Here is a 13,466-nt window from a genome sequence, read left to right as displayed (position 1 = left end):
CGTGGGCTCCGCCATAAATGGCGAAGTGGGAGGGAGGAGCAGCTGGGAGGCAGGAGTGGGGCTGCGAATGGGGAGTGGGTACAGAAAAGAAAGGGGCGGGCCGCAGGGGAGCAGCGGCGGGGAGCGGGGGGGAAGAGCGGGAAAACAGAGGCAAGGGGGCAGCGAAAACAACGAGAAATAAATGAAAAAGAAAAAGGAAATAACAGTCACAGGTGGCAGTGGAATGGCACAGTAAAAGTAGGCACAACACAATACCAAGGCGAGTAATCCGCAGCGGCGAATCACGGGTGGAGACAGACACGGACTACCAGCCCCAGAATCCTCGGCTGCGTGGCAGCGGCGGACTCGCGGCAGTAGCGGGGACCTTGGGCACACTCACGGGGGTCCGCGCAGTGTGTGGAGCGACCGGCCCTGAAGCAGGGTTAAGGGTCACTTTTACATCACTTTTACCAACGTCTACTCACGGCAGACAAGATGTCCGCATGATTGGTTTATTTTATACATGACATGAATCATTCATATTGTTCATCTACCTTGTTGTCAGGGTAAATTTGGAAGGCATTTTGGAGAAGAGCAGGACCATTGGAATAAGATAATTGTCTATTGCAGCTGCCTCAGTTGCAGACTGTACAGAGTAGTAAAGTATGACTAACGAGTACAAGAAGGGCGCCAGCTGAGCCAGCATGCCTCCATTAATTAATTTAACAAGAGAGAGAATACTTGCACTCCAAAGTGCTTAATGCCTTCCTCATTAATGAGAGATATTTTATGTTTATTTTTCCACACATAGGGGCCTATTACCATGGCGGGCGGACTTTATCAGCCCGCCACCTCAACGGAGCACGTGACTGTCTGCCAAAATTGTGGTGGTTCCACTAGGCAAATAAGAAGGCGCCCGCCACACTGGCAGGCGTTGGCTCGACTTTAACATTGCGGCGGGTGGTGCTTTAAGCAGCACCCGCCGCGAAGGTAAAGCCCATGTTGTGCATTGCCACCTTGTGAATGGCAATGATGGGGGTACCATGGGTACCCCCCAGTGCAGCCCCCCCCCCCGGGGCCCGCAATCAGCCTCCCGCGGTGAATTCCCACATGCATCCTAATACCATACTGAGTCCCTTTTCTGCCCAGCCAGCAAGCTGACCGGCGTAAGAGTGCGGACGGTCTTTCTGCCGCGGTGCCCCTTGCCGTGCTAATATGGCAGGGGGTAACCTGGGACATTTTGAGGTCCATTAGGATGGCGGGAGGACTCCCATGGAATGGGACTGCCCGCCATATGTGTGGGGGTCGCGTTACAGAGATTAGGATATGCCCCCCACACTGGCGGGCGCATCCTGTATTCCTGACATTGCGACAGACAGTGCACTCGGCACCGCCCGCCACAATGCCAGGAAGGCATGTCGTGCACTACCATGCACAACATGCCGGCCATGTTCTGCATGGAACTGCCCCCCATGTGCACCCCCCACCTCCCGCCTGCAACGGGCCACTGCAGGCAGACTCCGCATGCCTTTCCGTGGCGGCAATACCGCCACCAAAAGGCATGTCCCAGCACACATCCTAATATGGCTGGCGGTGTCTAACTGACACCACCACCATATTGAACCCTTTTCCACCCGGTCGACTTGTCGACTGGGCTGGAAAGCGGCAGACGGTCTTTCCATCCGCCACGGACCCCCCAGCCTTTGTTATATGGTGGGGTGCCTTTGCTGAGAGGATGGCGGGCGGATCCGTCCGCCATCCTAATGGGGCCCTTTGTGTCTGTTTAGTTTTTGCTAGGAAATTCTTCAAAAGAATTTTTTTTTTTTTTTTAAACTGCTGTGCTGTGCTTTATCTGCCTTTATTCCTTTCAGTATGTTAGTGCTTTTGCCATTTGCCTTTAGTTTTATGTGAGTCATGTGTGGCTAATGGTTGTGGCTCAGATCACATCAAATCGAATGGATGTAGGGGACCATCAATGTACTGCTACTGTGCCACCCACTACATCATTTTAAATACGTTTTTTGCATAGAGCATTGTTTATAATTTGTCTTTTTTCTTTTTTCTTGCTGGCCATCCATCTCGGCAGGATGTAGGAGCCCGGCTGCAGCAGTAGAAGCTGAAGGCCATACATGCAGAGAACCAGCGGCTGAAGGCCCCGGCGGAGGCAGATGCCTAGGGCCATCCTGCCCCCAACACCTCCAGCCTCTAAATAAAACCAGTGTCGCAGTCCACTGGCAGCTGCCAACCGCCATTCCATCACTGTTGCCCCCCACTCAGACCACACATTCTTACAACGCATCTGTTGAGGCTGCCATAGATTAAAGCCAGGCAGACCTAGATGGGGGAGCACCTCATAAATCTCCTGGCCCGCATTGTGTAGTGCCCTCTTCTGCCGCTTTTTTAACATTTGCTTCAGTGAGGGGAACTTGTTTAGGTTGAGAGGGAGGGAATGTGGGAGTTGGGGGGGACCGTTTGGAGTGGACTTTCTTTATTGGACAATGGACATTTTGGTCGGACAATGGTTGGAGATGGGGAGATTTGTTTGGGGAAAGGAGTGGGCCAGCTGAGGGTGGAAGGGGTAGTTTTAAATTTTTTGTTAGGATAATAAATATTTTGTATTTTATTTTCACCTCAAATATTTTTGGGGGTGTTTTACTTTGCACTGCTGCCTTTTTGCACAGCCACATTTTAAAATTTGATAATAGCTTATAACAATTATTTATGCTGTACCCTTGTCCTACTACTCTCCTCCTAGCCTCTGCAGTCTACAACTATATTGACCACTAAGGGGGTATATCCATTGCCTATATTGCCTACAACTTAGTTGAACAACGCTCCGTAGTTCTCATACCGAATAGATGAAGAGAGGGCTGCAGGTTTTTCCAAGGTGCCATGGTGGTGGCAGTAGTAGCAGTCTAGCACACTAACAGCGAAGGAACCATAAGTGAGGCCCCCCTCCCACATAGGTGAACTCCAAATGTAGGATTAATCATAAGGCAACTAAATTGAAATAAAAACGAGGTTATTGGGTTATATATTAATATATCATAGCTTTAGAAAGCAGACTACTACGCAACAAATAAAACCAGATAGTGAACATATAACAAGCAGTACTGAATTATTCAGAGAAATTGTGAGCTAGTATTTTGATTAAACTAAATTTACAAATACTCGAATCGAGAAGAGGACTCTAAGTCTGGAGTGGACAAAGTTAAGAGTTTACGCAACACAATGCCTGAATGATTATGCTGACGAATTATGTTCTTCTATATCTAAAATAGCGGTCACTTTTTAATGAGTGGGTGGGTAAATGAAGCCAGTTTGGGCTATTGTTTCGGTAATAGAACTGAAGCTCCTGTACTGAGTTGGTATAGCTTTCAAGACATATGCTCCACCAGGTGTGTGATCAATTACTGGTGTAAATTATTAAGTCACACCTCAATAAATGACACTGCCCAGTGAAGTGGGTTAGGGGTTTGATGAAAGGATGAGAAAGGGGATTTGGGGAAAGTTGTGAGAAAGACAAACACTACACAAAGACAATATTCATCTGAGCGATGAGCAGCCAGCCACCATCAATCTGTTATGGGAGGAAACAAAGGAATGACTATGGCACAGTTAACTTAAATTCATTGCAAAATATGCAAACAGTCTGTCAGCCCCAGAGAGACCCAAGTTATATTATAATATTATATATCTAAATGTTCTGTCACCAAGGTTTGAAAATAGTAAATAGAAATTAAGTATGAGTGACGTGAACTACACACACAGTCCTAAATAAAATTATTAAAAGAAAAATGATACGGTATTAGCAAATTGGGCAGTGCATCTGCATTTTTCTTGGATTGTCTGTCAATCTTGGGTGCCTGGCTGAAGCAGTCTGGTAAGGTAAGCATGAGTGGTATGGTGCTTTTACCTTTTGTGCTGTAGAAGTAAAGGCCTGCGGATTGTAAAATAGAAATTATATTTAAGAATAAAGGAGAAGGACAAAAGGTAAGCTTCATGTGGAGTGTACCTAGAAGACTCAGAGTCAGAGCAAGAGCATAGTCCATTGGCAATCATTCATTTTATGACTGATGTGTGATCAATTAAGTGAGAGCAATTACAACAACCAACAATCACAGAAAAGTGGCTGCATGTAGCAGGCTGATCAAACTCACAACTATCCTGATTATCATCATAACAATTAGCCTAGTGCATGCATAATGTGATGATTTGACATCATCATGTCTGTCTCCAGTTACCTATATCAGGTCCCCCACCCCACCACATAGTTTCAAATTGGAGCCAGCCAGTACACACACTCAGCAGCATTGCATTTCCCAAATCAAGTATTCAATGTATCTTTCACCACTTCATAGAGTTGAGTAGGCCTCTTAGAGCCATCACCATGTTGGTTTCCGTGAAGTTGAAAACTTTCTGCCACTGCATGAATCATCTCAACACACTCTCAAACAACAATCCCTCATGCATCACTCTTTGGTGCATTTATCTGTTCGAATTCAAGCACAGGGGTACATTGCCGATCCTCTTTTGATTTACAAAACACACATTGGCCAGTCTTGTCAATGAAATATTGTGGGGCAGTCCTGCTATAGGATTAAAGAAAAGAAAGGCATAGGATGGAGGCAGGCATTGTCTCTCCAATGTCCTTGAAGGGAATGGGGGGGTGCTTCTTCACTGCACACTGGTCCAACTTCAATCTGTCCATACATGTGTCTAAAACGGTAGAGCTGCCTAAGTCAGCCAGACACAAATAAACAATATAATAAAATGTTCTGCTATCTATATACTTTTTTTGTCACAGTAGTTTGGCAATTGTAAGTTCTATGGTGGCCCAGGCCTACTCCGTAGTAGGGGTAGGCAAAATGTGCGTAGTCGCACTACGCAAAGTTCTGCGAAACGGCAAGAAATCTCTGCGAGCACGCAGAATTCCACGAGCTCGCAGAATTGCTTGTGCTGCCAGAAGAATTGTTGTCTCCAGCAGTGACCATGTTTGTCTGTAAGTTTGCCACCGTGCTGAAAGGCGCCGGGGTCCCTTAAGTGAGCTGACCTTCATAGTGGGTACAGGGTGGGAAGACGTTGCATACCGCTAGTGTGTGTGGGGCAGGGCTTCCATACAAGTTCACATGCCTCTTGTTTATTAAAGGTCAGAGACCGATCAGAGCAGCAGATGAGGAGAGAGAGAAACTCCTGGTCACAGGAGCTAAACAGGGATTGTGCTCGAGAAAGTCATTGATGCAAAGACCTCCAACTAGGATCACAGCAAATTTTCGACTGTAGATATGGGGAGAAAGCATACCTGTCCAGCCTCAACCGTGCTCACAAATGGGCTGATTAATGCGTTACTGAATTTGAGATTCAACTCAGGCACCTTTATTTATATCTGTATGTGCTTCCCGTTGAGGTTTAATTTTTGGGACAGGAGCGACGTGCCAGATAGAATCCTGCCCAGCATATTTAGCCAAGAAGATGCCACCGTTTTGTGCAATACCTCACCAAGTCCATGAATTCCGATACACTGTGGATCGCAGAATTTTCAGCAATTCCACATTTCGCATGGAACACGGAATTGCCAAAATTTCACAAATTGCGCGAGTGGAACGGAATTTACCACCCACCCTTACTCAGTAGTCAGGGAAGTAGAGTTTGTCTTCAAACTCAAGTGGTTGTTCCAGAGGTTGGTCAGCTAACACACTACCATGACCTGAATCTGACCAATCACCCTCATCCGCCTGTCATACTTCAGGTATGGTATAATTCGGTGCTATAAAGTGCTGATTCATTTTGATCATGGTTAATCTCTCCACACTTTGGGGTGAGAGACTAGTCTTTCTCATTGTGACAACTGCACCAGCTGCACTGAACACACTGTCAGCAAACACACTGCTTACCGGGCAAGCCAGATACTTTATTGCCAGCCTTCTGAGCGCTGCCCATTGGTGTCTCTACCCATACCAATACACCAATCGGTTTTGATCCAGATAGACCTCTGTTTGCTCATCAAGTAGGCCTGAACCAGCCTTTCAATAGTCAATGGTGCTGCTCTTTTGCATTCGCCTCTGCACTGGACTTAAGCCCTGCCTTTAGAAACCAATCAAATGCAGATTTTGTGGGTGATGCGACTTTTCCTGTTGTTGTTGCTGATGTTCTTGTTGGTTTTAGCTCCTGTGGGCCAACAGCACTGCTCTCGGGCTCTATTGAAGTTGAAAGCAGAACTTGTGCTCTGGAGTGGGCCTCTAATTCACAGCTGTTCTTTTTCTAGGTTGCTAGTTTGCTCAGAAATCCACGTCTTGTAATTTGAAACATCCATGTCTGAAAAAGAAATGAAAGTAATTGTTTGTATTGTGGATCAAGCAATTGTGGCACATATGTAATGTTTGGAGGACACAATATCTCTTTGCAGCCTTGTATTAACAGATAAGTGAAGGATTAAGCTCTCCACCAACTCATGTGTATCTTTTTTTCGTTCACACCTGTGAATATTTCTGACACCTCCTTTATTTCTTCCTGTAGCATATCCAACAACGGAATAGCTTGGCTCATGGCACTGTCCTCCTTGCTGACTTCCCATGTGAAAACCTCAAAAGTAAGCAGCATCTCTGCCAGGCATATGACTAGACCCCATTGATCCATCTCAATAATCATGCCTTTCACAGTTGCATCCCCTCTTAGCATGACATATTCATTGATCAGTCAGTACTGCTTAAACAGACGTTGCAACATGTAATAAGTTGAGTTCAATCATGTTGTCACCTCCTGTATGAGTGCTTTAACTGGCATTCTATTCTCATGCTGAATGATCCTCAACTGCTACCAGGCTTTAAAAGAATGGCTGAGGTGAGTGCAGATTCTTCTTCAGGTGGACAGTAAGTTGCTGACTCGGTCTTCTTTTTTGAGAAAGTCCTGTACAATGATGTTGATGCAGTGCTCCAAACACAGGACCCTGAAATAGCCACCATCTGTTATTGCCTTAACTATATTACTGCCATAGTCCGTGGCAACAAATCCAATGTTAAGCCCTCTGGGTCGGAGCCATTCAAAGGCCTTGTTGTTAAGGTCATCCAAGACACTTGCAGCTGTATGGGACTTCTCCATGGCAAACATGGCTACTGTTCCATACTTTGAGCACCATTCATAACTTAAACAGTGTCAACACCTGCAGATATCATTTCTCTAACCCCCACAAAAGAGATCCAGTGTGCATTGATGCACATGTAATCAATGGCTTGGTAATTGGTCCACATGTCTATTGTCAGGTGGATAGTGTGAACAGCACTCTGCTGCAAAGCATGTCCAACCAACTTGAGAACATTGTAAAGTTGCGCTGGAAAGCTTGTCCAACTGAACAGCAACTCAGGCAAAATAGGTCCAGCTGGGAACCTTCCATTTCAGGCAGCTGGCCACCACAAATTCTACAAAGCTGTTATACCTGCTGTTCAGCCAGTGTCTCTGTGATGAGAGAATGTTGATGAGTCGAATGTTGGTGAGTGTGTGAGTCAGTTGGTGGATGGGCTGAGCAGCAGGAAGGCTACTGCTTGTGGGGCTCTACACTGTAACATCTGATCTTCAATACACCTACATGAAAACTACTTGGACCAGACCTACTTCTGTTCACTGCAAAAGCCCACCCCTTCCACAAAAGAAAAAGGAAGGAGGTCCAGTGCTAACATTTTAACCAGCTTTGCGTTGTACAAACGTGCCATTGGGTGCCACTGATGCAGGCGACTTCTTGAGAGCAGAAGGTGGTAGGCTCAATGTGCAACTCAGCGGGGCTGTCACTGTATACTCTTGGTGTTTCGACCTGACTCAGAGTCTTCTGCCATTGCGATGTTGCTGATGTGGGCAATACTACTTCACTGCTAGGGACCGGGATGATTTGCATAACGAAAATGTCACCCTCTTCTTCACCTTTACCTTCCACCGTATTCGGATCAGATTCCCTGCTCTCACCCCCTTCACCTACACTACTTGCAGTTTTTTGGCTGCTATGTTGCTCCTCCCAGCAGATTGAGTGGTGTTTTCTCAAATTGATTGTTTGTCCTCAGGTACCATCGTTTATAGAAAGCTTATACTGACTAACACTTGCTGTGCAAAAGGAGCAATGTCCGGCTCCTTATCGCTAACCGTTAAGAAGTCCTAAACTGGGGAGGTCAACGTTCTGACACTGGTGCCACTGCCAATGTCGGAACAAGTGGCGCCAGGTGGGCTTTTTGACATTGGCCTCTCTGCAGTGCCTACTTCTACAGAGGTAGTTGTGGATGTAGGTTGCAGCCGGGGCTTTACAAGTATGTAAGCTGGTGGTGGTGGTAGCTGTGTTACATCCCCCAGAGCAGGTTGAGATGGGATAACATCTGTCTCCACTGGGGCTGGGCTAACATCCATGATGACTGGCTCATCGTCATCCTCCTCTTCTTCATCCACAATTCTAAGCTTTTCAGGAACCTTCCTTTTCACTAGCCACTCTTGCTGTGTCTCAGACTGAGGCGGCAACCAAGTGGAGTCTTGATCCTCTGGAAGATAATGGATCTTCTGAAAGAGGGGCTTCTTCTACTTCCTCAGCATGATGTCACTGACCATGTCATAAATGATGTAATATGTGACATCATCACCAGTGGATTGCGGGCGCGAGAGTCACAGTTAGTACAACTAACTATAACTGAGGAAGTTCAATGGTTTTGTATGAGTGAAATATCCAACTAACTATAACACCTCTGAAACCTATGTTTTTTTTCAGTGAATTTCTAAGGTTTTTTAAATGATAATTCCTAACTATAACCTGCCTGAAACCTATGTTTTTTTTCAGTGAATTTCAAAGGTTTTGTAAATGACAATTCCTAATTATAATGTTCACCACTTCCCTATATCTTCAACAAGAAACCAAATCTGCAATCGTACCTAAAAAAACAGGCAATAGTTCCACTTACCACTAACAAATTAACATCAACATTTAACTTGTGTATGGACGTCGACTATGTACTGTGTGAATTACATCCAACTCACACCCATATTTAAAGAGCAATATGTGATAGAGGTACTAATTTTACACTTCCGACACCGAACAAAATCACAATACCCAGCACCACTACAACTACCACTACAACCACCCCTCCTGACCCCTCCCCCTCTACTACCTTAGAGGCAGCGCAAAACAGGACAACGGACCTTCCCAAAATAATATATCCCCTCAACAGCACACTAGCTCAATGTTCAGAGATGTGGCAACCAACTATGTATAAGGGAAGGAACTCACACATCAACGATAATTTACACAATGCCAAGACTACCGATGAAATGCTATACACATCTCACTATAGAAACCAAAAACGTTTCCATGTGTAGATATACCATTGATACGTGCGTACTGCACAGTGGATGCAACCATATTATCTCAGACTCTGGGGAATATCACGGTCACGTTGCTGTGTTGTCTCCCCCCCCTTGAAGCAGAACTGAAGTGGGCTGATCCAACGTACGCAAGGTCAGCGTAAGAGTATACATAATTAGCCTACACCTTGGGCGTGGTTCACTTCTGCAAAGAGAAAAGACTCCGCCACAGCGAAGGGCCTCACCCTGCCACTCTGCCGATATAAAAATCAAGGCTGAATTTATTACTCTCCAGTGTAGAACCAAAGCTGAGTTCAAGTTGTGAACTCTGTTGGTCACAGTAAATACACAAGGTAAGCAGAGCGTCCTAGATACACAATGCCTCCGATTAAATGTGTTTGAAATAAAGGGGCTTATTTACAAGCCCCTTGCGCCACTTTTCAGTCACTTTTAACATGAGAAAACTAACGCAAAAGTGGTGCAAGCGGCTTGTAAATAAGCCCCAAAGAATATTGTCCTGCATACTGACTTGATCTCCCACCTAATTCTATCTCATCTCTGAATCATTTTAAAGACCTGTTGGTCCATACTGTAAATCTGATGCAGTAGGCACTTCCGTAAAGACACCTCTTGAACGCGGGCCTATAAGAGAGGTGGAATGTATGAAGCACACTGCAGATGTGTAAATTAAAAAATATTGCCAAGTATTACCTTAACTTGTAATGTTTGGCCTAAATTAGTCACATTGATCTAATTTTGAACACTTATTTTCATTTTTCTTTTGCAGATTACCTACACTACTTATATTGGAGTCCATATCACATTTTGTTTATTAAATTGTTTTGTTAAAGTTATGTTTCTAGTTATTCAGTACATTGTTATCTTTAAGTTACTTTTCCAATTATTTATTGTTGTTTCAATGAAAGTTAAATAAAGAAGTATATACGTCTTCTTTTTATAACAATATTTCACTATTATTTAGTCTGATACTAATACAGTTAGAACACATTTAAAAATAGAAATGTTATTTATAACTACAAGTATAATACTGAGGCTAACTCTTTACAAGCTCTTTACCAGAGTATATAGCTACGACTAACGGTTCCTATGGAAAACCTTTAAACCTCCAGCACAGTAACTGTTTCGATTAGCAACATAGTGTGGTGAAGTTCTAACCTCTGTGCTCACTTAAATGTTGCATGAACTGTTACTAAGGTAACAGGCAGTAACCAGTTTGGGGGTAGGGTTGAAAGGTACTGGCTGTATAGAAATCGTTATATTTACCCAGGATCCTCTATATGACAGAAAGGAAAGCAAAGTAAAACAGAACACTGTGTACCAGTTTTACAACCCCCTTGAGCCACTTTCGCGTCACTTTTCCCATCTTAAAAGTGATGCAATAGTAACACAATGAACTTGTAAATCTGCCCCTATGCACATTACGAGCAAAAGAAGTACACAATTCATTCAGTTCTTTATCGATCACAATTAGACAGTGATGCTTCACGATTCACAATGCACTTCAATAAATACTTCATGCCTATTTAAATGGGAGACGAGATTGTCGACATTACAAAACTTAGTGGCATATTTACAAAGACGGAGTTAAAATTGTTGCAGCTTTAAAGGCTGCAACCTACAACAAAAACGCAGAAAATGGACTTCAAAATCCTTTGTTATCTTCCCAGAATATTTTGCTATGCAACAGTGAGAGCCCCCCCCCCCCCGGGCTATAAAATAAATGGTTGGGGTGGGCGGTGGACTCCAAGGCCCCCCCTGCAAAATTAGAAGTGGAAGGGCCTCAACAACCCCCTCCGAGCCCCGGGAATCACCACCCCCCGGGGCTTTGTGTATTTTGTGGGGAGGCTGCGTGACCCTCCGCCTGGAGCTCTAAAGGGCCCTGGGGACCTCCACCCCCCAGGGCCGGCTCCTGCAGTGTCCCAGGGGGCCTACTCCGGGACACTGCTGTTTGCTATGAGAGGGCAGGAGTCTCACGGCTCCCGCCCTCCCATAGCAAACTTGGTTTGCATTTTGAAAGACAGAACAGTGAAATCTGTTCTCACTTTCAAAATCCAAACCAGATAGCTTTTCCACATGCAATTTAGCATCTTCCCATGTGGAAAAGTAATGGCGGCTCCCAAAGGACGCGGGGAGCCGTCTGGTACCATGAGGGCATTTTGGCTCCCCCCATGGTCCCCAGCATTTTCTGTAAGCCCCGGGGAATGGGGTCCCCAGGGATATCAGAAATTACTGATAGGGGCTATTTTTTTACGGTAAAATTAGAAGTCGCGCACCCAGTGCAGCGATCAGTGCAGCCCCCTGGTGTGCAGGAGCTGGATGCTGAATCTGTAGGGTGCACAACTCCAGTGCCTTTCGTCACAACTTTTACGTGTTTGAGAGCCGGCATTGCTTTTCCACATGGGGAGCTACTAACATGCAGCTCCCCATGTGGAAAAGCAATCTGGTTTAGATTTTGAAAGACAGAACAGATTTCCTTGCTATGGGAGAGCGGGATGGGCAACCCGGGACACTGCTGGAGCCGACCCTCCCACAATACATGAAACCCCATCGAGTGTTGGTCCCTGGGGCTTTGGGGACCTTGGAGCCCCCCAAACCATTTTTTTTTTAGCCCTGGTGGATGGCGGGGCCCTCGAGTGTTCCAGTAGGGGGGACACGCAGCCCACCTCTCACAATACACAAAGCCCCAGGGGGGTGGTGGTCCCCGGGGCTTTGGGGACCTTGGAGCCCGCCAACCATTTTCTTTTGTAGCCCCGGGGGTGACGATCCCCGGGGCTGGGGGGCCCCTCTGGGCCCCCCATAAAATGTTATAATTTTGCCCCTGGGATTTGGCCCCCTTGGGGGCTAATTATGAAAAAAGCTCCATTTTATTTATTTATTTATATTACGGCAGAGTCCGTGCATCCTACGCCACTTACTGTTTTTTAAAAAAAATAAAAAAATTAGTGGGCCCTTGGTTCCTTCTGGGACCCCCTAAGCAGGTCTAGAGGGTCAAACTATTTCTACCCTGTCCCCTTTCTACGTTTTACACACTTGTTCCACTGACTTCTTCAGCCTTGCTTCTACCGAAGCACAAAATGGCTGCCAACAGTTCCTTTTTTCAAATGTTGACAACCACTTGACAGCAATTAGCATTCAGGGTGTGATCGGAAGGGTGCGCTTATGATACACTCATGGTGCGCTCATAGTCCGCGGATCCACCGCGCCCATAGATACATATATGCTTTTAACTGTAATTTTCTCAGGAACTACTGAACAGATTTACAGCATTTAAGCAAAAGGCACCAGTCTGAACTGAAGACTACATCTCTGCCAAATTTGGTGTAATTCCGTTCAGCAGTTTGGGCTGTAGCTGTGGCTAAATGTCCTATGGAAAATTGCATGGGGAAAACATGTTTTGGGACTCCCCTTTTTTCTCAGCCCCCGCTTCACGAATCACCCCGAAACTTTGTTGTCATTTGAGATGTCATCAGTGATGTTATCAGTGATGTCACTGACCATGTCATGAATGATGTAATATGTGACATCATCAGCAGTGGATTGCGGGTGCACGAAATATAGTAAGTACAACTAACTATATAGGAGCAATTTCAATGTTTTTTTAAATGCTAATTCCTAACTATATATGACCTGAAACCTATGGTTTTTTCAGTGAATTTGCAAGGTTTTTTAAATGCTAATACCTAACTATATATGACCTGAAACCTATGGTTTTTTAAGTGAATTTGCAAGGTTTTTTAAATGCTAATACCTAACTATATATGACCTGAAACCTATGGTTTTTTCAGTGAATTTTGCAAGGTTTTTTAATTGCTAATACCTAACTATGTAAGGCTTGAAACCTATGGTTTTTTCAGTGAATATATATATTTAATATAATATATATATAATTTTTATTTTCAAGTTTTTTTTATATGATTACAGGGTCCGCGTACCGTGAGCGCTTCGTAGCACACCGTTAACGCTCTGAGCTCTTACCCCGACAATTTAAAAAAAAATTCTAAAACATAATATCTACTTTTTAACGTAGATTTTAAAGGTAGACAATATCTGCTCTATTTGTAGAAAATGTTTTTTTAAAACTTTTAACAACAATATATTACTTTTTGAAGTAGTAACAAATCTCGCGATCCTCCGTCCGC

Source organism: Lissotriton helveticus, chromosome 3_1 (genome assembly GCF_964261635.1).
Source record: "Lissotriton helveticus chromosome 3_1, aLisHel1.1, whole genome shotgun sequence".
Lineage (NCBI taxonomy): Eukaryota > Metazoa > Chordata > Amphibia > Caudata > Salamandridae > Lissotriton > Lissotriton helveticus.
The sequence above is the reverse complement of the archived record's forward strand: the minus strand, read 5'-3'. Positions refer to the sequence as shown.